This window comes from Periophthalmus magnuspinnatus, chromosome 1 (genome assembly GCF_009829125.3).
Source record: "Periophthalmus magnuspinnatus isolate fPerMag1 chromosome 1, fPerMag1.2.pri, whole genome shotgun sequence".
NCBI lineage: Eukaryota > Metazoa > Chordata > Actinopteri > Gobiiformes > Gobiidae > Periophthalmus > Periophthalmus magnuspinnatus.
In genome coordinates this window covers 16,904,555-16,926,500 of record NC_047126.1, presented here as the reverse complement: position 1 = coordinate 16,926,500, position 21,946 = coordinate 16,904,555, and the positions used below count along the sequence as shown (strand labels likewise).

The window sequence follows — 21,946 nt, the reverse complement described above, 5'->3', positions numbered from 1 at the left end:
CTTTTAAATGTAAGCCTGTTTTGCAAAAGTTAAATCTGCATAGGTTCTGGTCAAAGAAATTAAAATCACTAAAACAATTGTTCTTTGCATTTAAAAGAACATAACATTAAAACTTATTTCAAGCAGGGTTGACATTCATAAAGCCAAAGGTATGGCCCTTCTGTTTCTCTAGTGATAGGCCCCTCCCTGTACAGGAAACCTATTAATTTCCTTTAAACGCCTTTTGATTTGTCAGCACAAATACTGCTGTGTGTAAAATGACATTCTGTCTGACCAAATTTAGGACTTAATGGGGCAGTGGGGATTTGGGTCAACTGGTCAGGAGACCAGGAAGTAAATGCTTTTATAGCTCACTCAGCAACAACGCCATGTGTCCCCTGCCGCTATCCAGGCCCTGATTGGTTTGATAGCACTAATAAATAGCTGGTCAAGTGGCAACATTGTACAAAGTGCCATGTTGTCACTTTTGCTTTCAGCACAGGGTAGAAATGGGGTTAATTGAACAAGGGAACGATTAATGTCCTCCGGAGGGCACCGATACAATGGACGTAAGTGTGAGACCAGGATATGGTATGTTGTAAGTTATCAGGGAGGTGTGGACGGGCCAATAGGAGAGTTGGTGGAAAATAGCAGCATGAAAAGTACTTTGCTTTAGCCAAATCCCAAGGTCCCTGTAAAGCTATTCACGCCGTGCATGGTTTGAAAGGCAAACACGACCTCAACGCTCCATAAACAGGTCCAATCAGGAGACAAGGCCCATGTATAAGCAGTTTCTTCTGTGACCGTTTGCATCATGTTAGACCAAACAAGGAAGGAGCCGTGAATTTGTAAACAGCCACATTTCAATAACTCGGAAAAATGAAGTCAAAAGAAAGACCCAGCAAGTGTTTTGAGTGTTGTTGTGTGAAGCAGGTCAGCCTGAAGGTTAGTTTGAGTCATGTGCTCATGTTTATTAGCACCAAGTGAGCTTTAGAATATGGCTGCATGGCATTCAGGAATTACCACACTAATAACAAGCTACTTAACATAAAGGAGAAAGATCAGAAAAACATATGGCCCAGGAAGACCAGTTACCATAAAATTTGCAGCTAAGTGGGATCCTAAAACAATACTATGAATAAGGCTTTTTCCTCAGCCTGATTCACTATTTTGCATCAAATGCAAATATACTAAGATGTATTTTTTGTCTTTGAAATACTACTTTAGCTGTCCCTGTAGATATATTGGCCCACATAGGGATAATTTAAATGTTTTTTTTAAATATTCTCAACCTAATGCTGTCTACCGCTTAACAATGAATTACATCCTTCCACCAGCCAACAAAGACGTCTACTTTTCTAGGTTCATTTTTAACTGCATCTGTCAGGCATCAACAACTCAAAGAATCAAGGATATAGCAGCTAATAATTAGTCTCTTGTAGGCTCAGATTTCCCACTTAATCATTTCATGCCAGGACTAAAGGGCGACATAATACTTGCAACTGAATCAATAGTGTGATTTGAGTTAATGAAATTCTCAAATCGCAAAGGCTGAAATTACAAAATAAGTTTATTTTCTTTCAGACATGCTCCAAATCTTAGAGACAGGTTGATGAACTCTTCCTCTTCTCTTCCCCCAGAAAATACTACATTTCAACTGGCTGCACTAAAAGGTGGATGAGAGATAATAAATATGCGATCAGAGTAAAGAATCAGGATGGTTCAATATGTTTGTGAATCTCGTAATAGCAATGACACCCTGCTTCACATTGAAGGTGTTGAACATGTGAAAGCACTGGCAAGAGGTGAGGACAGACTTCAAAAATTAAATCAAAGAGAAGCTTTCTGGATTCAAAACTTAAGAACATGTGAGCATCCTGGTCTAAATGAGGATTTTGGTTTGTCTTGTTTTTAATACATGTATGTATTTTCTCTATTTTTATTAGCATATTTTACTCTTACTTTAATCGCTCTGAGGAAAACTACTAGTGAGCAGTCCAAACTGTTAGGTATGAAAACACTAAACCTTGGTCTGTGAAAGAAGTTGTCTGTTGAAGAGAGCAGCGGTGAGTGAGCTGCTGGTGTTATCATACAGTCCATGTGCAGTAACTTGGATTAAAACCTAATGAGAAAACATAAAAGTAAAACATGTCTATTATAGTCATGTCCAGTTGTTGACAGGGATGTGATATTTTATGCATTTAAACTTTCAGGTAGTCAGTGTAGTCAACAAAAGCAAAAAATATTGTGCAGTATCAGCACTCTGCAGGTTCTACATGATTTAAACTGTGTTGGCTCAGTCCTGCCTCCTCCAGCGCAGCTCCGCAGGTGAGCGCTGGGGCTGAGAGGCTGTATATGGTCACTTTGGCATCTATAGGCCTACGGATAGTTATATCTGTAAATATGGGCAGCTGGCCCAGGTCCCAAGGCCACAATCTGCCACTGATTATTAGTGTATTAGTTCTTGTTTCAGTCTTCTCTCAAATGTCAATGCTTTTGGAGCTGACTACAATGTGCACTCTTACTTTTTATACATAAATCACAAATTCAGTCACCACGTCAGAAAATTGCAATTCGATTTTTTTTTCCCAAGATTGTGCAGCCCTACTAAGCATGTCTGTTTTCATGTTGATTTTGTAGGTACGTCCTGTAACATCTGTAATACATTATGGCGCAAAGCCTGAGGAGAGAAGAGCCAAAGCAAGCACGGAGCTGAAGGAGCACACACACAGGGTCCATGGCACTACCCAGTGACCCGCATCCCCACGGCTGAAATCAAACTCTTCCCATGGGGTCCCACAACAAAGCTCCAGCTGCCAGCCCTTACCATGTGAATAAGTGAGTGAGTAAATGAGAGAGAGAAAGAGAGACAGAGAGGGAGATGGACAAAAGGAAAGAGAATGAGATTGAGAGAGGGATAGAGAAAGACTGGCAGAGAGATGGAGAGAAGCAACCTGTACTCCACACAGACTATGGTGAGAGCGTGAATAAGTGGAATCTCAAGGTCTGCTTCAGTGAATAACTAACCTTCATAGCCTATGGTGGGTTGTACAATGGATGGGTTGAATGACAAGGCTAAGAGAAAACTATGACAATGAAAAATAATAATTTGTGTTTATAGTGAGGAAATTGTTTAGAGAGAAGCCAGAAATCAGAACTTCGAACTCAATTATGCAAAGTAAAGTAAATGTAGCTTTTGAAGGCAACATGCAGAAACAAGAAAATCCAAGAAACAGGACGTCTCTGTTGACTCTAATCCAATAAAAGCGAGAAAAATATATAAAATCTTAATCTTAATTTTAAAAAGAACGTTAACACAGCTCCACTTCCACATGGATTTATGCACATGACAAATGAACATGCAAATCACAGTGAATGTAAGGACATAAGAACCTAAAATGAAGGAAGACAAAGTGACATTTAATAATATGAGATTGTTGCATAACAGAGACGGTAATGCGCTTCTTTATAGGCCTATTAACCCTTGTTACATGCAACGAAGAGTCTATTGGCGTGAACATGTGTGTGTAAACATGTCAGACTGAATCTGAAGGCATGTCTACACACTGTACAGGTCTATGCACCGGGAGAAATGGAGAAGAAAGAAGAGAGAGACAAGAGGAGAGAGACAGGGACAGACGGATAGGGACAAAGAAAGGGAAGTGAGAAGAGAGGAGAGACAGAGATGGATAGATGAATAGAAAGAGAGACGGACATGGACACAGAAAGAGAGATTGACAGAAGACCAAAAACAGAGAGAGGGAGAGATGGACAGATGAAAACAGCAAGAGAGATGGAGATGGATATAGAAAGTGAGGGATTTACACAAGAACAAAGAGAGAGAGGGGAAAGGGGGAGAGAGAGAAGGACGCAGAGGGAGACAGAGAGTGGGAGACGAAAAGGAGATGGACAGAAGAACAGAGTGAAGGAGAAAGCTTGACGAAAGAACAAAGAGAGAGATGGGCAGATGATACAGAGAGAAAAAAGGAGAGAAAGAGATGGACAGTAGAACAGAAAGAGAGAGGGGGAGTGAAGGGAGATGGACAGAAGAAAAGAGGAAGGGAGGGAGAGAGAGGGAAAAGGTGGACAGAAGAACAGACAGAGCTAAGGAAAGAGGAAGAGATGGACAGAAAAACAGAGAGAAAGAGATTGTCATGTTTTTCCTCCCACCGCAGCCCTTTGTCACACTGTATTCTCTGAAAGCGGCTCTGCGAAGCGTGGCTATACCGCCGTGCACTTCTCATCTGTTCCACTGCACAGGCCCCAGCACTGATTGTCCAGGAAAAACAGATGTCAGCGTGCACTGTGGTGTGACCGAGCGATGGAGGGGTCAACACAGTCAGCGAGGTGGTCACTGACAGGAGAGGACCAAGGAAGGGTTAAGAGCAAAGATTTTGATATGACTAATTATTTATGTCTAATCTGTTTTTGCTAACGCCTTACTGGTTGTTAGGGGGCAACATTGACAAAAATGATCTCAACGTGAATGGCTCCAAACAGAATCACAAAAATGCAGAAATATCACTTAATCACTCACACTTTTCAAAAAATATAGGGTTAGACATTATACTTGAATTTCAAATCAAAAACAAGTACTGCAACGTTACAGTATTATCCTATTCCCAATATATGGCCCACTGCTAATTACATCGCTAACTGCAGCACTTTAGAACAACATTTTCTTTGCAAAAGTGGTAAGATTTGAGTTATTTTTGTTATAATGAGCTGCATAAAGTTGAATAAGTGACTTTTATGGCAGATTATTGCTTCATTCTGCTATTCATTGTTGCAACTCAGGCAACAAATGATGACTATCTAATGAGACTATCTATTTAAAAATGGTTTACTGTGATTATCTTGCCTTATTTTAATTGTATTAGTGGAATAAAGTAGTTTAGATATTATCATTTATTGCAGTATTCCTCTGGAGCTATACATCGTGCTTCAAAATGTGTCATGACAGGTCTAGCTCCACATGGGATCTAAAGCTAAAGCTCTTTATTGTTGAAGGGACTATACTTCGCTATTTTCTGATAGATGTATATAATGTCGTTTCTTCATCATAAACTCACCCAGAGTTGTGTTTTGTTTCATTCACACATTCAAATATGTTTAACACACCAGCCCAGCATATTTTAACATAGTAACCCTGCATATTTAGGCTGAGTTCTTCTCCCAAACAGAAAACACTTAGATGTGATGTGGTTATACAGGAAGTGCTCCACCTTCACTAAAATTATTTGGATAATTTCAACCTTGGAACTGTCAATCTCTACTGAACAAATGGTAAAAGGTAACTCTGCAAAAATGTAGGGACAGGAGTGCTACATGGACGTGTCAGTATAGGGGCCAGTCTCAAATACGAAGTTGAACAAGAACTGAGGCACTCAAAAAGTACATAATAATAAAAAAAGCCTTTATTACCACATGACAGATGACAGAAATCATGCCAAAGAGCTGATGTGGTGTGATTTTATATTTATCTGCCATGTGGTAATAAAGGCTTTTAATTATTTTGTACTTTTGTGCCTCAGTTTTTGTTTCAACTTTTTCTTTCAACTTGGTAAAAGGAGCTGTTAAATTGAAAACTACCACTTCATGGCATCACAAGGTGGAGGATTTTGAGCTTTGGGGATGCAGATAAAATAATAATGCAAGATTATTCAAACATGTGTGAATGAAACAACTCTAGGTATGTTTTTGAGGAGGCAAAAGCATTATAATGTGGCTTAAAACTCACAAGAGTCCATTTTGTGTGATATAGGACTTTTAACAGTTCAATGCCAGAAGTAATGAGGCTTGAATCAGAGGAAAGGCATCTGAAATACCACGTTCAGCCGCAGATAGCCAGAAACTAAGTGAGTTTCAAATGGAGGGCTCTAAACCAGGATTAAATTGACTTTAAAAGGCACACACGGCATGGCTACGGCAGAATTAAGCTTCTTCGGAGAAACACAGGCCCTGATTTCACAGCAGATATCATCCAGTCAGGGATTAGTGGATCTACTACTTCTGCATGTTTATTTAAAACATCTTAAGGCAAGTTAAATTAGCAAGAACTGATCGATTATGACAACAACATCCCTAATATATAGAATTAGTACACTTGTCCTGTGGATGTTCTGAGTTATTTTGTATACATCACCTATGTGCCTCAATGTGAGCAACAGTAACCCATTGAATCCCAGGGCAAAGCTAAAATGTGCATTATGCGTCTTTTCTGGTGGAGGGTCCGTCACCTGCTTGTCACCATAGAGATCTTGTTGCTTTGCCTGAAATGTTCCACAATAATGCCTTAGTCTTATCTATTTTCTGGGAGACAAGCAGGTGGCTACACAGGCTATAGAAATTATAGGTCAGATCTGTGGAGAGGTAACCCCATTCACCATAAGGTCTTGATAGCCAAACAGTGAAATAAATGTTACATAGAGAAGGAGAATGCCATATTGCAGAACATTCCAGGCAAAAAAACATATCCATGGTATAAAAATTTTGTATTTCCAGAGACCAAAAAACAAAGACCTTGCCATCTTCCTTTGATACGTCTACTTACAATATAAAACCTATAAATGCGTACGCTATAATTCACAATTTGTCTTTCAGAATTAAAATTTCTAGTGATTTAATGTGCCTACAGGAGCTCACAATGCACTTCACTGTAGATAAATAACCTTTGCCAAATCAATAGTTAAATCACACAGAAGTGCAGATAATTAACCGTGACAACCAATAACGTTAAGAAGAGAACATATATACAACTATATTGCACTTGAAGTCTTAATTGGCTTAGAGAGTAGACGATGACAGGAGTAGATTTAAACCATCTATAAGTGGTCTTCCTGATAACGGTCTAATCAATGTGTTTACCACTATTAGCATAATGGCTCCACGTTAATAGTGCTCAATGGCCCCTGCTGCACTGTGCTCTCCAGATCAGTAAATAAACACTGTCAGATTAGCAACCTAACACATTAGCATAAACTCCATATGCTAACATGCTAGCCCTTTAGTCTACACATTGTTTTATCCTCTAGTATCTTGGGATCAGGATCAACCCTTGCCCAGCCACCCACAATTCCACCTAAACTACGACCCCGGGCATCTTGGAGCGGACTGGGGCTGGGCTAAAGGCTAATGTGGGTATTAGCACTCCAGATGGGGGATCAGCCATTCAATTAACCTCCATGAGCTGTTTGACATGTTTAAAGCTTCACAGTGACCCTCTAATATGGACTGAATTCATAATAAGCAAACATTAGTGTGTCATAGGTTCTATTGATTTTATTAAAAAGCCTACATACCAAGCGGATTTGATCATTGAAGCAGCATTATGTAACTTCTCTTACATAAAGTTATTTCCTTTGTATTTCTAATGTTCAACAAAATATTCACCGTATTTCAGAAGTTGCTGTGGGCGCCGCCATCGTCATTGGGGATCTTGACGGTGAATAAGTCCTATATGGTCTAGAAAACTGTTTTAAAGCCTCCCAGAGTGTCAGTGCAGTGTTGACAACAAATCAACAAATCAACCTAGTTTATATCATAATTTAGCAGCAAAACTTTTCCCGAATTCTCCATTGAAATTAATGGATTGCAGCTTAACCATAAGGCCACCTAAAAAAAAGTGGGGTTTGGAGCATTTAGAGGAAAAGGGGATGGGGTGGAATAAGGTCAAAACATAAGACTGTGGACTGTGGACTACGGGAGTGTGAGGTCACCCATAGCATTCGGCTCCAGTCAAATGAAGCTCAATGAGGCAGCTATCCAGAGCAAGGTTGTTGAAGATAACGTCCATTCTCACCCACACTGCTGGTTTAGCAGGGAGTGGGTGTTTAGCAACACTGTCAATCAAACCTGTTGCTAACGCTAGTGGGAGTGGCCTCGGGGAAAGAAGGCGCATGATTTGTCTCTTATTAATGTTCATATCTTAAGTTACGGACACGATAACGAAATAAAAATATCAGGATCATGTATAGCGGGTCAATACCAACATTTAAAGACCAGAATGACGAGCCTGACAGCAGCATTTATGGAGAAAGGGGTGTCAATTTTCCAATGTAAAGTGAATTGGAGTCAACGGAGCTGGAAGCGTGCCCAAGGAACATGGTCGCTCGCACATTAGCTCTGTCCATTTATACATTATACAGTCTATGGTTAATACAGATTTCATCATGAGGTTAATGCATAACATTCTGAATTAGATCTGAACACCATTTGAAAATTTAACATTTTGTAAATGTATTTTTTTTTCTGCAACAATATCCATGGTGCATTGTGTCTTAACTTTGGACTACAATGAGCAAGATTTCAAAAGGGCAATCAATCAGTGTGTCTTAACTTCGCTTGTTTCTGTAACTGAACTCATTTTTACATTTACATTTTTAAACTATTTACACATGCATTTGTATTATTAATGTACATATTTTTTGTACCAATTACAAAAAAATGGGAATAGTTGTGGGCCACAAGTAACATCAGAATCTGTTATAGATGAAAGCCAAAAGATAAATAAGATTGATTTCAAGCTAAATTTGAAATAAGCACCAGTGCAATCAACAACAATAATGAGATAGTTTTACTAATGAGTGACAGGAGCTTGAATTATTTCCTCCTCACCATCAACACTGACCTTTTGGAGCAAACACATTAGTATTCAGTTAATCCCTATTAACCCCAGAACAACAAATCCGGTCTCACCTCATCACTCCGGAGGGACCAACCTGCTTGCCCGGCAATCCCCTTTTGTTGAAAGCCCCCCAAACTGACCAATGGCAACAGTTTGTGCCTTAACTGGAGCAATAATCACATAATCTTACACCATCTCTCCTCCTGGCAGCACGAGCCAAGGTCAGTGCGTATTGTTATTCATGAAGAAGGCTGCGAGAGGGCAAGATGAATGATAACATCAAGCATGTCTAATACCCTCCTTCAGCCTGTGGGGGGCAGCGGACACTGTTTTCATCACGCTTCAAAATGCAGTGTGCGCATATTAATGAGGAGATTTGTCATTGTTATAGTGTGCAAATGCCATTTAGGATGAGAGGCGATGATTGCGTACCACAGCTCCCTACACAAAACGAATTACAACATGGAGTGAGTGATGGTACTTACGCAACAATAAATACACAGGGATAGACTACAACTTGTACAAAACTTTGGTCAATATAACAGAATTTCTTTATCTGTATTGGTCTGATATAGAAAAAAATCACTGATATTTAGCACCAACATATTTTTCTAAGCTGTTCCTGTCTCTGTGTCATTTCCAGTCTGTCCTTCATGTGCTGAATGTGAGTAAGTAAAAAAAAGTGAGTTAAAAAAAACCCCATAAATAAATAAAAAATAAATAAATCACAATTTTCTTGAAACCAGATCACAATCGATGAAACTAAGGGCATTTATTTTACCTTTAAAATGTAAATAAAGTTATTTGCTTATCTTCTGAATGTTCACACTTATATGAGGAATGGCTGAGAAAAAGTGACTATATTTGTTAGTGCCATATGAACCATCTCACACTCCGAGGACTTCAGGGACTGGCCTCCTGCTGGTGCCCAGAGTCAGGACTAAATATGGAGAATCAGTGTTTCAGTTTTTTGCAGCTAAAACCTGGAACAGTCTTCTTGAAGATGTGAGACAGGCCTCTACTTTGTCAATGTTTACATCCAGACTCAAAATGGTTCTGTTTCTGCATAGATAGATTGGAAGGTTTTCATTCTGCACTCTTCTTTTTAAATTTTAATTTTATGAGTTTAATGTCTTTCTTATTCTGTAAAGCACTTTGAATTACTTTGTGTACGAATTGTGCTATACAAATAAACTTGCCTTGCCTTTGACCATAGAGCAGTTAAATAACTTCCACTCAAACATATTAATATATGTTTGAATGGAAGCACCTCTCACAAAAAAGGAACTGACTTAAATCTAATTGGCCTAAATTTCTTTAACACAATCCTCAGAAAGTGGAACAGTCAGAAGCAGTAGTCATAAAATTTGTTGAATTCCAGTCAGTGCAAAACAGACACAGGAAGTGGCCAGTATGGACAGAAATAACTTGAGATTGAGAAGGGCATTTATTAAGAAAGAAGAGCCTCAAGGGAGAGATGAGAGAGCCACAGTTTTGGACTACAACAGGGGTGGTGATTGTTTGGGTTGTGTAGAACGCCACCAAGTGGAGAGTGAAGTTACTTTGGGCAAAGGGGGTATTATAGATGCTGTTTGTATTCAAAAGAACTTCTACCATAAATGTCAACAGTGTGCCAGTGTCAAATACATAAAGTTATAAAGCTGAAGAAAACCACATGTCAGAAAATAGATGGACAACTTAAGTTCATATATATAGTCTTCATCTTCCAGGCAAGCATTAATAATAATAATAATTAATACAACTTATCACAAAAGTCTTGATTAGGAATTACAGAAATAAAATAAAGTGCGTGGTAATCTTCCAAACAAAACTATATGTATCCAAGTATTGTGCGATTCTTGAACCTCAAAACTACTACAGGAACTTTTTAACACATTTCTGCTATAACACTGGCTGACTCTTGCCTTCGAGATAATAATAATATACTGAGAGATTTATCTTTGTCAATATCACCCACCCCTGTAGGCTACAGTATGCCATATTGGAAAAGGAGCTCCATTAAAATTCCACTTGGCTAAGATATATATTAGACAGGGATATTGACACTTTAAAGACTTTTAACATGGTAAATGATGCAATTCCACATTCAATTTGCAATTCGTAGTTTACAAAAATTTCTACAACAAAACCATAGAATCATTACAAGGGACAAGAGTGGGCCTACATAATTCCTCCTTCTGTAGACATCAAACCCAGTGTTACAGCCCATGTCCATTTGATGTAAATTAAACATGAGCGCTTCAAAGGACCAGCACAGTATTGCACAAGCGTGGCATCAGCTTGGATTACCACTACGGCTGCACGGCGCACCAAGAAGTACCGTTATCAAAGTATATTTCTAGAATGTAGTACTTTGAATGAAACAAAGGTCTAAAACAGCATTTGTTAACTTGATTTGTTTACATAAGACAGGATATTTGCACAGGAAATTACTTTTCCTTAAACACAGCTAAAACAGGACTACATCTGGAAAGAATAGTCTCAATTTGGTCAAAATGATAAACCAGGACTAAACCAAGATCAAAAAAATGGTGCTGAAACAGGAACTAAACCAGGACTAACAAGTTGAGTACATCAAAATAAGGCTTAGGAATAAACCAAGACTCAACTAATAACTAGGACTAAATAAGGTCTAAACAGAACTAAACCTTGATTTAAAATAGGCCTAAACAGGACTAAACCAGCCTGATCCAAAAATAAAACCAGCCTGATCCAAAAATAAGCAAAAACCAAATAAATAAATAAATACATCAGGACTAAACCGGAGTAAAACAAATCAACTATGAACCAGAGTACCCCATAGCTGCGGTAGTGCCTCTGACAGATAGGGGGCCTTGTCACTCCCACACTGCACTAAAGCCTGGGTTCTTGCTGTAACTGTAAGCTTGTGTTTGATTGATGGCATTGACTGTTGAGCTGCACTGTGAGGCATGTGCCCTGTTCTTTCTAATCACATCAGTGTTTGAAAATTCAATCTTACTTTGCACAGAGAGGACACACAGACACTGTCAAGGGTGGAGTGCATTGATTATACTGAGAATTATGCTAGGCCTAGGCACACTTTATTGTCATTCACATAAATAAGGTTGTGTGGACTTAGATTGTGTTTCCTAGAATGCAAACAGATTCTATAGCCTACACTAACAAAGTATAGGCTAAACCATTTTATCCAGTTGAAGTTTACATACATTATACATGAAATAATCCTGTACTAAAGCACAACTGACTCCTGTGGGGTTTTAACCATGTTAGAACATTCTTACCGCATCAAAAACCTACCCCACGTTGGATTTTGATTCATTCATACGCTTGAGTAATCCTGCATTACTGGGCTGTCTGCATCCTCAAAGCTCAAAATGCTTTGTTCCACCTTGTGATGTCATGAAGCAATAGTTTTCAAGTTAACAGCTACCTTTTAGCTTTTGTTCAGTCGAGATTGGCAATTCCAGAGCTGATACAATCCAAATGATGCTACTGAAGGTGTGGAGTTTAAAAACACAGTGGAGCACTTCCTGTATTACCACATGACATCACAAGGTGGAACCAAGTGTTTCTTTTTCCAAATATGCAAGATTTGTGTGTTAAACATCTGTGAATGAAACAAAACACAGGTATCTTTTTGATGAGACAAATGTTTCATAAATTTGGAGGAAAATATTTAGAAAAAAAGATTATAAAATATAAATAAAATTGAGAAATAAAGCAATTTTCATTGCGCCATTAACACCGTATGAAGCCCCTTGTCAGCCTGCTCATCCTGGTTTAGTCCTGGTTTAGTCCTGGTTTAGTCCTGGTTTAGTCCTGGTTTAGTCCTGGTTTAGCCCTGGTTTAGCCCTGGTTTAGCCCTGGTTTAGCCCTGGTTTAGCCCTGGTTTAGCCCTGGTTTAGCCCTGGTTTAGCCCTGGTTTAGTCCTGGTTCAGTCCATGGGAGTGGATTTCTCCTTCACTGTGGTTCTCCTAAAGGTTTCTCCTTTTTTCACTTTTTTTTTTTTTTTTAAGGGGGTCTAAGAACAGGGGATGGTCTGGGACAGTTATCCTTTTGCTTGTTTTCTAATGAATGTTGGTTAATTTGTCTGTTATTGACCAAAGTCCATTTCACTGTTTGGTTTTCTAACTTTCTTTTGGTTATATCAGATTCTGTTCAGCCCTAAGAAGCAACAGCTGCCGTGATTTTGGGCTTTACAAAAATAAATTGAATTAAACAATACCAAAAATAATACAATAAAAAGCTTGATTTTAGTAGGAAGGAATAGGCTTGATACTCAATACAGATTTCCACATCACAGTGACAATTTTATAGACAATTGAACGTAATTCTTTGTCACCTTCTGCTTTTATACCAGTTGATAAACCTCATGATCATTCTAAAACTGTTCAAGAAAGTCGAATTTTACCCTGCTTATGTGACTGGTAAGTAACGATACTAGTTCAAATGTGTATCTCATTTCAATACTGGTTTTAGTATATTTTTTTATATTTTTGACCACTCCACAAACTACATACTGTGTGCTCATACTGAAGACAGCAACTGGTGATCTATGCAGCAGAATAAATACAATGACCAACAATCCAATTTTTCCTTTTAAAATTTTTTTTATTTAATTTTAATGTGTCATAACGTTGGACAACTTTTGCGATTTTAGACTGAATAGAAATCCCCCAGACTTTGTGAATAAACATTGATTTTACTATTTTAAACTGGTTGGGCTTGGGACTGGCACAGACTTTACTTGACATGTACAAGAGTAAAGACGTACCAACTATGTGTGTTACATATGGAGACAATGGAAATCAGCACCGGTCTGAGCTGGGATCAAACCACTGACCTTCCGGTTGGTGGGCTCTTACCACTGAGCCATCCCAGTACATGTATTACATTGTCAGATTGAGTATGCTAATGATTGTACTATGGGGTAACACAATGTGGTGAAAAATCTAATAGCAGTTGTGACTATATTAGTGATATACGTTGTGCATTATAAACAAATCAAGGAGCATTCAAATTTGAGAGACAACAGAATTATGAACTGATAAATTAATCCAAGAACCCTATGAACACGTTTACAGAGCGCTCAACTACAGGTACAAGCAGATGTTCTGTTCATATGAAAATAACTGCAGCCTTTGTAATTTGACAATTGTGCCGACTCAAATTGCTATTTCAGTTCAACTTAAAAGGACTTGGACAGAAAACCATGGCAACAATCAATACACAAAAGATAACAAGCACAAAAGTTATCTTCCCAAACAAAACAAGATTTGAACACCACCGTTTAGAAATGTACAACAGCCTGGAAGTACACCGGCTCCATGAAATAAAGGTGGATCCAAGCCCACACATAGACACACACACAGGCCTAAAGATGCCTCCCACTGGGTTAGGAGCACGCTCAGCTGACCACTCCCCACTTTTACGGCGCGCTTTAAGTGTTTAACCCTTTCAACGCCGCGAGCTGCCACTGAGTGCTATTGATCCTTATGGTCATGGAGAATGGAGAGAGCTGATCCATTAAGAACTGAATGGATATGTTCCCTCACTGCTCAGACTGGAGCTGGTCAAGTGCATGGGAGAGAGAGGGAGAGAGGGAAGAAGGAAGAGAGAAAGGCAGGGAGAGACCAAAGGTAGAAAAGAGGGAGTGGGAGAGAAAGAGGGACAGGGGAGAGAGAGGAAGAAAGCAAGAGAAAGAGAACAAAAGTTAGGGAGGGAGAGAGAGTATGGCTCAGAAGTTTTGCACAATGAGACAGTCGAGTATTGACTCCGAAACTGGAGAAAGTCTAATATAGGATGTTGTGAGCTTTAGGCTGTTGTTACCTCTTCAAAAACATACCCGGAGGTGTGTGTTTTTTCATTCACAAATGTTTGAGTAACCCTTTATTATTAGTCTGTTTACTTCTCCAAAGCTCAAAATGCTCTGTTCCACCCTATGATGTCATGTAACAGTAGTTTTCAAGTTAACATCTACCTTTTACCTTTTGTTCAGTAGAGGTTGGCAGTTCTGGTGAATGTTTATGTGGTTTATAAACAGACTGGAGCACCTGTATTACCACATGACATCACAAGGTGGTTTTCTGTTTGAGAGAAGAACTCAGCCTAAATATGCAGGATTTGTGTGTTAAACTTGTGTGAATGAAACAAAACAAACTTCCAGGTATATTTTTAATGAGGAAACATTATACATTATTATAACGTTATAACATAAAGTAGAAAATATCATAATATGGGCCCTTTAAGGCCCAACACTTTTATTTGTTTTTCACAAAGAACAGTCAGAGTCAGTAAAGACTTAGTGATGTATCAGATTATAAAATGTTTTGACCTACGTACACGTTGGCCATTTTCTTATTGGAAACTTTTTGGGATTACAGGTGGATGAGACCTGGAGCAAATGAAATCATATCCAGTGTGCAAAAACAATGCATAACAGTGATTATACAGATTTCATATTCGTTAGTGTTAGCTTATGACTCTAGTGGTGATATAGGTATTTTTAAACATTTTAACAATGGTTAATAGCTGTGCTAGCTGATATCATTATATTATAAAGACATGTTCCAAATTCAGCATGGGAGCCAATGGCAAAGGTCTCTGCTGTGTCTGTGAGTGTATAAATGTAATAGGTAAAGGTAATATGTAACAAACAAAAACAAACAAAAACTCAGCATTCTCCTTATAAAATGGCTTGTTTTTTTTAATCAGAGGAATTTTCCATTGGAGATCAACTCAATAATTAAACTTTAGTTCTGCATTAAATATGTTTTGCTTCAATTGAAAAAGTACTAGAGCCACTACCAACAAAGAGTTAACATGATCTGAACATGATCTCAGCAGACGGCAGGAGATGAGCTAACAGGATACCCACATACTCGCACTTTGATGGATTCAAATTATTCCTCAGTGGTCCATCCGTCTCCAATTTCAAATGACTTTTCTCCTCCTAGTTCGGCACTTAGCTCTCTCCCATATATGCACACACAGGCCTAAACCCCAGTGTCCAGCTTTAAATCAATGACCAATCTCATTCCTAAACACACTCCCTTTAATTCGCTTTCATTTAGCCAAGATGCATTATGGGTAAGGGAATGGAAAGGGCCCATCCAATTTAGTAGTGACACGAGGCTGGACCCTTGGATCATGACGTCTTATAACGATTAACTGAACAATCTTTGCCTTTCTGAAAGTGAGCGGTGAGAGCTTAGCCTCCTGGTAATTCTGCGTTTATTAAAATACAGAAAGAGAGAGACAGATAGAGAGAAAGAGAGACAAAGACAGACAGACAGAGAGAGGGCAGTGGGTCCAGAGTTTGAGAAGTTGATCCGAGTCTCTGATTGTCCTGTGAATATATGACACCAGTCTAAGTTCAACCAGGAAGCTAACATAATATAAAATTAAAGATGCACTATGCAACTATCTGGTGATTTGTATGCCACCTGTGCATATCCATGGAGATTAGGGCTGCAAGATTAATCCAAATTTTTTAAGTACCATCATTTTCCCCAATCGTTTTGCCCTTATGAAGATATTCCTGTTTTGCCTGAAACGCCTCACAGTATGGCCTGATTCACCTCCATGGAGACGAGCATGTGACGCCACCAGGCCAAGTTACAGGTCATATCTGTGGACAAATGAGTATACGCACAGCAGGAATATATGTTTTAATGGTAATTTTGAGCAAGAAAAAAAACATGTACTGGTATTTGAATAAATGCAAGCTAATAAAGTTAAATGCCATACTGTGGAATATTATAAAGCAATAACAACTTCATGAAGGCCAGCAGGTAGAGGATGCCCCTTCAAAAAACTTATATAGAGCAGTTGAAAATAATTATTATATCATTATGTACTATTACTATAACTACTATTATAATGTCCATAATGTATAATTGTAAATTATGTCCCATCAGTTGTAAATGCTGCCATACATGTTATGTATTTGGAGGTAAATATTCAGCATTAAAGGCCCCTTATAGGGCTGGGTATCATTATGAAGTTGCCAATACCTCAATACATAGGCCGTGATACGATATGTATCTCGATACAGTGCACTGTCAATTCGATACAATGCAAGACGATATATTCCAAATCGATTCAATACGATTCTGTGAAAAATAAAGGCTTTCAGGACACTTAATGATCTACCCCATTTTCACAAAAAATAAATAATAATTGTATTTATTGAAGATGAATGAACATAACAGCGCATTTTGTTTTGTGCATTTTACCAACTAGAAAAATTCATCAGACTGTTACATTGGCCAGTATTACTCATCCACAGCTTATATGAGCTCCACATTTGCATGTACAGGGACAGGTGCAGTTTAACGGCTCACAATATATTTACTACCGGTAAATCACAACTGTGATACTAAAAGTATGTGTTAAACCAAAGTTAATATGAAGTAAAACTATTTGAAGTATCAAAGTCAAATGTCAAATGTTCTGCATAAACAAGTTTCTTTCCTCTAAACGAGCCACACAAATGTAGAGCTGTGACAGAATAATTTGGTAAAATATACAAAAAAACACTACAAAATACTCTTGGCGATATATCGATACAGAAGCCCACGATATAGATACTGTATCATTAAATGAAACGATCCCTAGGCCCATATTACTCTATTTTTTCATCTGTTATAATGTTTCCTCAGCAAAAACATACCTGGGGTTGCGTTTTGTTTCATTCACACATTTAACACACATATCCTGCATATTTAGGCTGAGTTCTTCTCTCAGACTGAAAACACTCTGTTCCACCTTTTGATGTCATCATGTGGTAATACAGGAAGTGCTCCACTGTGTTTTTAAACTTCACACACCTTCACTAGAAACATTTGGATGATTTCAGCTATGGAACTGCCACTGAACTAAAGGTAAACGGGAGCTGTTAACATGAAAACTTCCATTGTATCACATCACAATGTGGAACAGAGCATTTTGAGCTTTGAAGGTGTGGACAGACTAATAATAAAACATTGCTCAAACATGTGTGAATGAAACAAAACACAACTCCAGGTATGTTTTTGATGACGTAACATTATAACATAACTTTTCGCTCACAAGAGTCAGTTTCTTGTAATATAGGACCTTTAAGCTAAAACACTACAATGTTTACAATTGCCAAACCCTATTGTTAGCACTAATTTTTCTTGCAATACGAAGGACAAGAAGTAATAGTTGTACAACCGAAAACGTGAAAGGGGAATCGATACGTTAGCCACTTTGTTGTCATAAAGTAATGGATGTTCACCCTAATATTATGTGGCAAGACAAGTCATATTTTATTGAAAAGTAAAGCTGTGGTGATTAATTCTCTTGTTTGTGCATTGGCTTCATCGTCACATTATTCATTATTGAGCTCCCCTCTATCTCTCTCTCTGTTTATGCCATTATGACTTAGACTATCTGATGTATCTCCAGTCCAAAACGTCTATGCCTGATTTGTGGATGATTAAAAGGGGGCAGTGTGAGGACATGCTTCTGTTTATTTGCAGCAAACTGTGACTAAACAAGTTTCTTAATGTGCACGACATGTAGCTTTTCTGGTGGAGCGTTTGATGTCTGTTTCCATGGAGATATTATTGCTTTGCCTGGAAAGTTCCACATGGCATGACCATTACGCTTTTCACAATAATTACTTTAGTGAGTTATCGTTCAATACGTGACAGATGGAATAATTATTTTTGGGGGTCAATGTTTATGACTTTTCTTCGTATTAGTGGCAAACTTTTGGGTTATTTTTCTGTACTATGAAGGTTGAATTATGAAATTCTATGACTTGTTATAGATACAAACTAACTACTAAGTATTGCATTCTGTTATTTTGCTTTTTTTTAAAGCCATTTTTTAAAATTTATAATACTTTCTGGTGGATAATTCTGCTTTGTAGTCTGGTTTCTATACTATAGTTTATCATCTGTATTTAGGTAAAGCAATACAACGCACTTCAAAATTTGTTGTCGTGACAGACCTATGACGTAGCAATAAATGTATGCATTTTCGAAAAACAAGCAAGTGACGTCACCAGGCCGAGTTACAGATGAGATCTGTGGAGAGGTGAGCTCACTCAAAGTAAGAATGCATGTTTTTCTATAATAATTCTGAAAAACAAAAGAAAAACACCGTTCTCCAGAAAAGCTGTATAATGCACCTTTAAATGTCAGACAGGGACAGACCCCCACCAGAAAAGTATTAGTATTAGTAAGTATTAGAACAAGTTTTTTTTACCTACTGTATGACATTTTTAAAGGCGTAGGAACTTCATGGCAAACCAAAATATAGCATATAGCTGTACAAATGTTTAGAGAGGCAGATTACTCATTCAATTATTGTATTTATTTTAAGGGAATGTACATTGGACATAGTGAGTTCTAGATTACTACTCGTCAAACTTGTAAAAACACAACTCCAGGTATGTTTTAATAAGGAAACAGAATTACAACTTGGTTCAAAGCTTCAGAATGGCAATTTTGCATAATATAAGGCATTTAGAAAGCAGTGCATGATGGGAGAAAGAGGGAGCATTCAGGCGTGATGGAAAGGCAGACGAGAAAAAGCTAAAGCCGTTGATCAAAAGAATGATCGCGTCGGTGTTTGTAACCTTGAGCTGTCTCGCCAATTAAATACACTGGATATTTATGATGCAAAGTGAGATGCCGAGGATTAAAAAGGAAGGAGTGGGCTTTATGAAAGAGGGAGACGGCAATTATGGTTGTGCTGAGAAATACTGTCAGGCTCAGGCTACTAAATCCTGTGTTCAGAGGAGAAGGGCCGGTACAGCGAAAATATACAGAAGGGAGAGAAGTAACCCTGAAGTCAGTATTTTTCATATTTTTCTTAAGTATTAATAAACTGTGGTTATCTCTGAATGAAGTAAAGGTTAAAAAAGGTCATGTGACAGTTTAGGTTTGCACAATTATCACAGTTGTATCAAACCTAAATACATTTCCAATAGACAGAAAAGTCAGGAAGTAAGTCATAAGGCTAGTACACGGTTAGAAAAAGTTTGTTGTGAAAACACGCTTATAAAGTCATTGCGATTGCTAACTGAATGCATTAGGAAAGGGAGGAATAACACTGAAGAGCTGCAAACCATTTAAAAAGAAAAGTTCTGTTTTTCACATTTCTTAAGATGAAGTAGAAAAGATGAAGTTAAAATCTGGTACAGCGCCTTTAGTACAACATAGAGACACCAGTAAACCTTAAAATAAGTACATGGATATTTCTTTATTATACTCACAGAGCACTGAGCAGTACACTGTATAGATAGCAGCTGAAATGATCAAAATAACTCAAGAAATGAAAAACCTACATAAATGGGTATATACTGTTAGAGAAAGTCCATTGTGGTGCTGTATAGGGCATATAGGTATAATGCTCCCTACAACAGGAACATAGCCAGACTGGACTGGACTAGACTGGAATGCACAGCACTATCACAATATCTTGACGGCTCCTGCATTAGTACTCCAGCATCATACCTCTCGGACTACTACAATTTACTCTATAACATATCTCTCACAAACAGTATTGGTTTACCATGGTATAAGAGCATATTTAAAAAGCTACTCGACTATCTGAATCAACAAGAACATTTAAAAGTGATTACAAAATATTGAGGGGAGATACTGATTCTTACAGGAGGTAAAAGCAGCTCCTGAGGGCCAGCTGTCTGCACAAATACAAGAACACATAACAAATGAACACGGAGATACTGGCATTTGAGGCCCGCGCGGCAGATTGTGTTCTCTAATTAAAATCTACCCAAAGGGCCTATCCTGTGCTTTGAGACGAACCGCTCCCATCCACGCACCCCGTATCCATCAAACCCCCCCCAGTGTAGGCACCGTAGCCCAGCACCACCCACATGGAGACCTCAACCAAACCAACCGCAGACTGGATTCTGAATAGGGAATAGACAAGAGAGGAGTAATGAGCATGTAGCCACTGTACAATTAGGCAAGTCTATTATGAAGGCCATAATCAGAGGGACTATTATACAGTATGAATGGAACTAAATATTACAAGGCCATTCGACAGCAGTATAGTCAGGAAGTGGTAGTGGTGGTAGTAGTAGTAGTAGTAGTAGTAGTAGTAGTAGTAGTAGTAGTAGTAGTAGTAGTAGTAGTAGTAGTAGTAGTAGTAGTAGTAGTAGTAGTAGTGTTTTTTATGTTGGTGAAATTACTATTTATAAGAACATTTTCCCAACAATGATGAAGCTAAAAATCACAAACCCATAGAACGACATAAGCTTTCACCATCGCTATATTGGACAATATACTAAACATCTACATTTTTCATCTGTAGATTTTTGAAGCCTTTCCTGGTAATATCTCAACAACTATAGAGGCCTTAGGCAGCACACATAATTCACAAGACTAAAACCCTGACAGACGACAAATCACTATCAAATTCAGAGGAGGAAACCATCTAACATGTTAAGACAATTTATGTTTAATTTTGAACACAATCAGGTGTGATTTCCATCAACATCCCAAATTCTATCTATGTGCTGCAACATTTTAACAGCCAGCGCAAGAAGATTTACACATTGTGATTAAGACGGAGGACGGTGCAGCTGTGCCGTCATTAATCTTAACATACAGCAGGAGACGCCATAAATCAGCAGTGGATTATGGATGAAATGTAACATAAATGCATTCACTGCAATGGAGCACAACATCTCGGGCTAGTACAATTTATCCTACAACAGTTATCAGTAAAGGCTATGCTTGATTTGAACAAGCTTACTTTGCATCTGAGACACAGATAGGTCATGTTAATGGAAACATGAATGCTTTAATGTAGCAAATTTGTGGGTTAGGCTTTATGCTAATACAATCTTACCACATATAATAGCCATCAACTATAACCTTTAAAGGTCCTATATTACACAGAATTGCCTCTTGTGAACTTTAAGCCATTATATAATGTTGTTAACTCCTCAAAAACATACCTGGAGCTGTGTTTTGTTTCATTCACACATGTTTGAGTAACCCTGCATTAGTCTGTCCACATCTCTAAAGCTTAAAATGCTCCGTTCCACCTTGTGATGTCATGTAGTGGCAGTTTTCAAGTTAACAGCTACCTTTTGTCTTTTGTACAGTAGAGATTGGTCATTCCAGGGCTGAAATTGTCCAGTTCTAGTGAAGATGTTTAAAGACACTGTAGACCACTTCCTGTATTACCACATGACAACGCAAGGTGGAACAAAAACAACTCCAGTTATGTTTGTGATGAGGAAACAACATTATAACATAGATCAGAAAACAGCATAATATGGGCCCTTTAAACTATAATATGGATTCAACTTTTCATTTCAAAATG

At 38.2% G+C, this 21,946-nt stretch overlaps 1 protein-coding gene across 1 annotated transcript in view; it reads right to left on the bottom strand.

Moving 5' to 3' along the window:
• Positions 1-21,946, bottom strand: part of LOC117394130 (SH3 and PX domain-containing protein 2A-like) — a 122,257-nt gene that overhangs the window by 44,596 nt on the left and 55,715 nt on the right. The window lies entirely within an intron of this gene.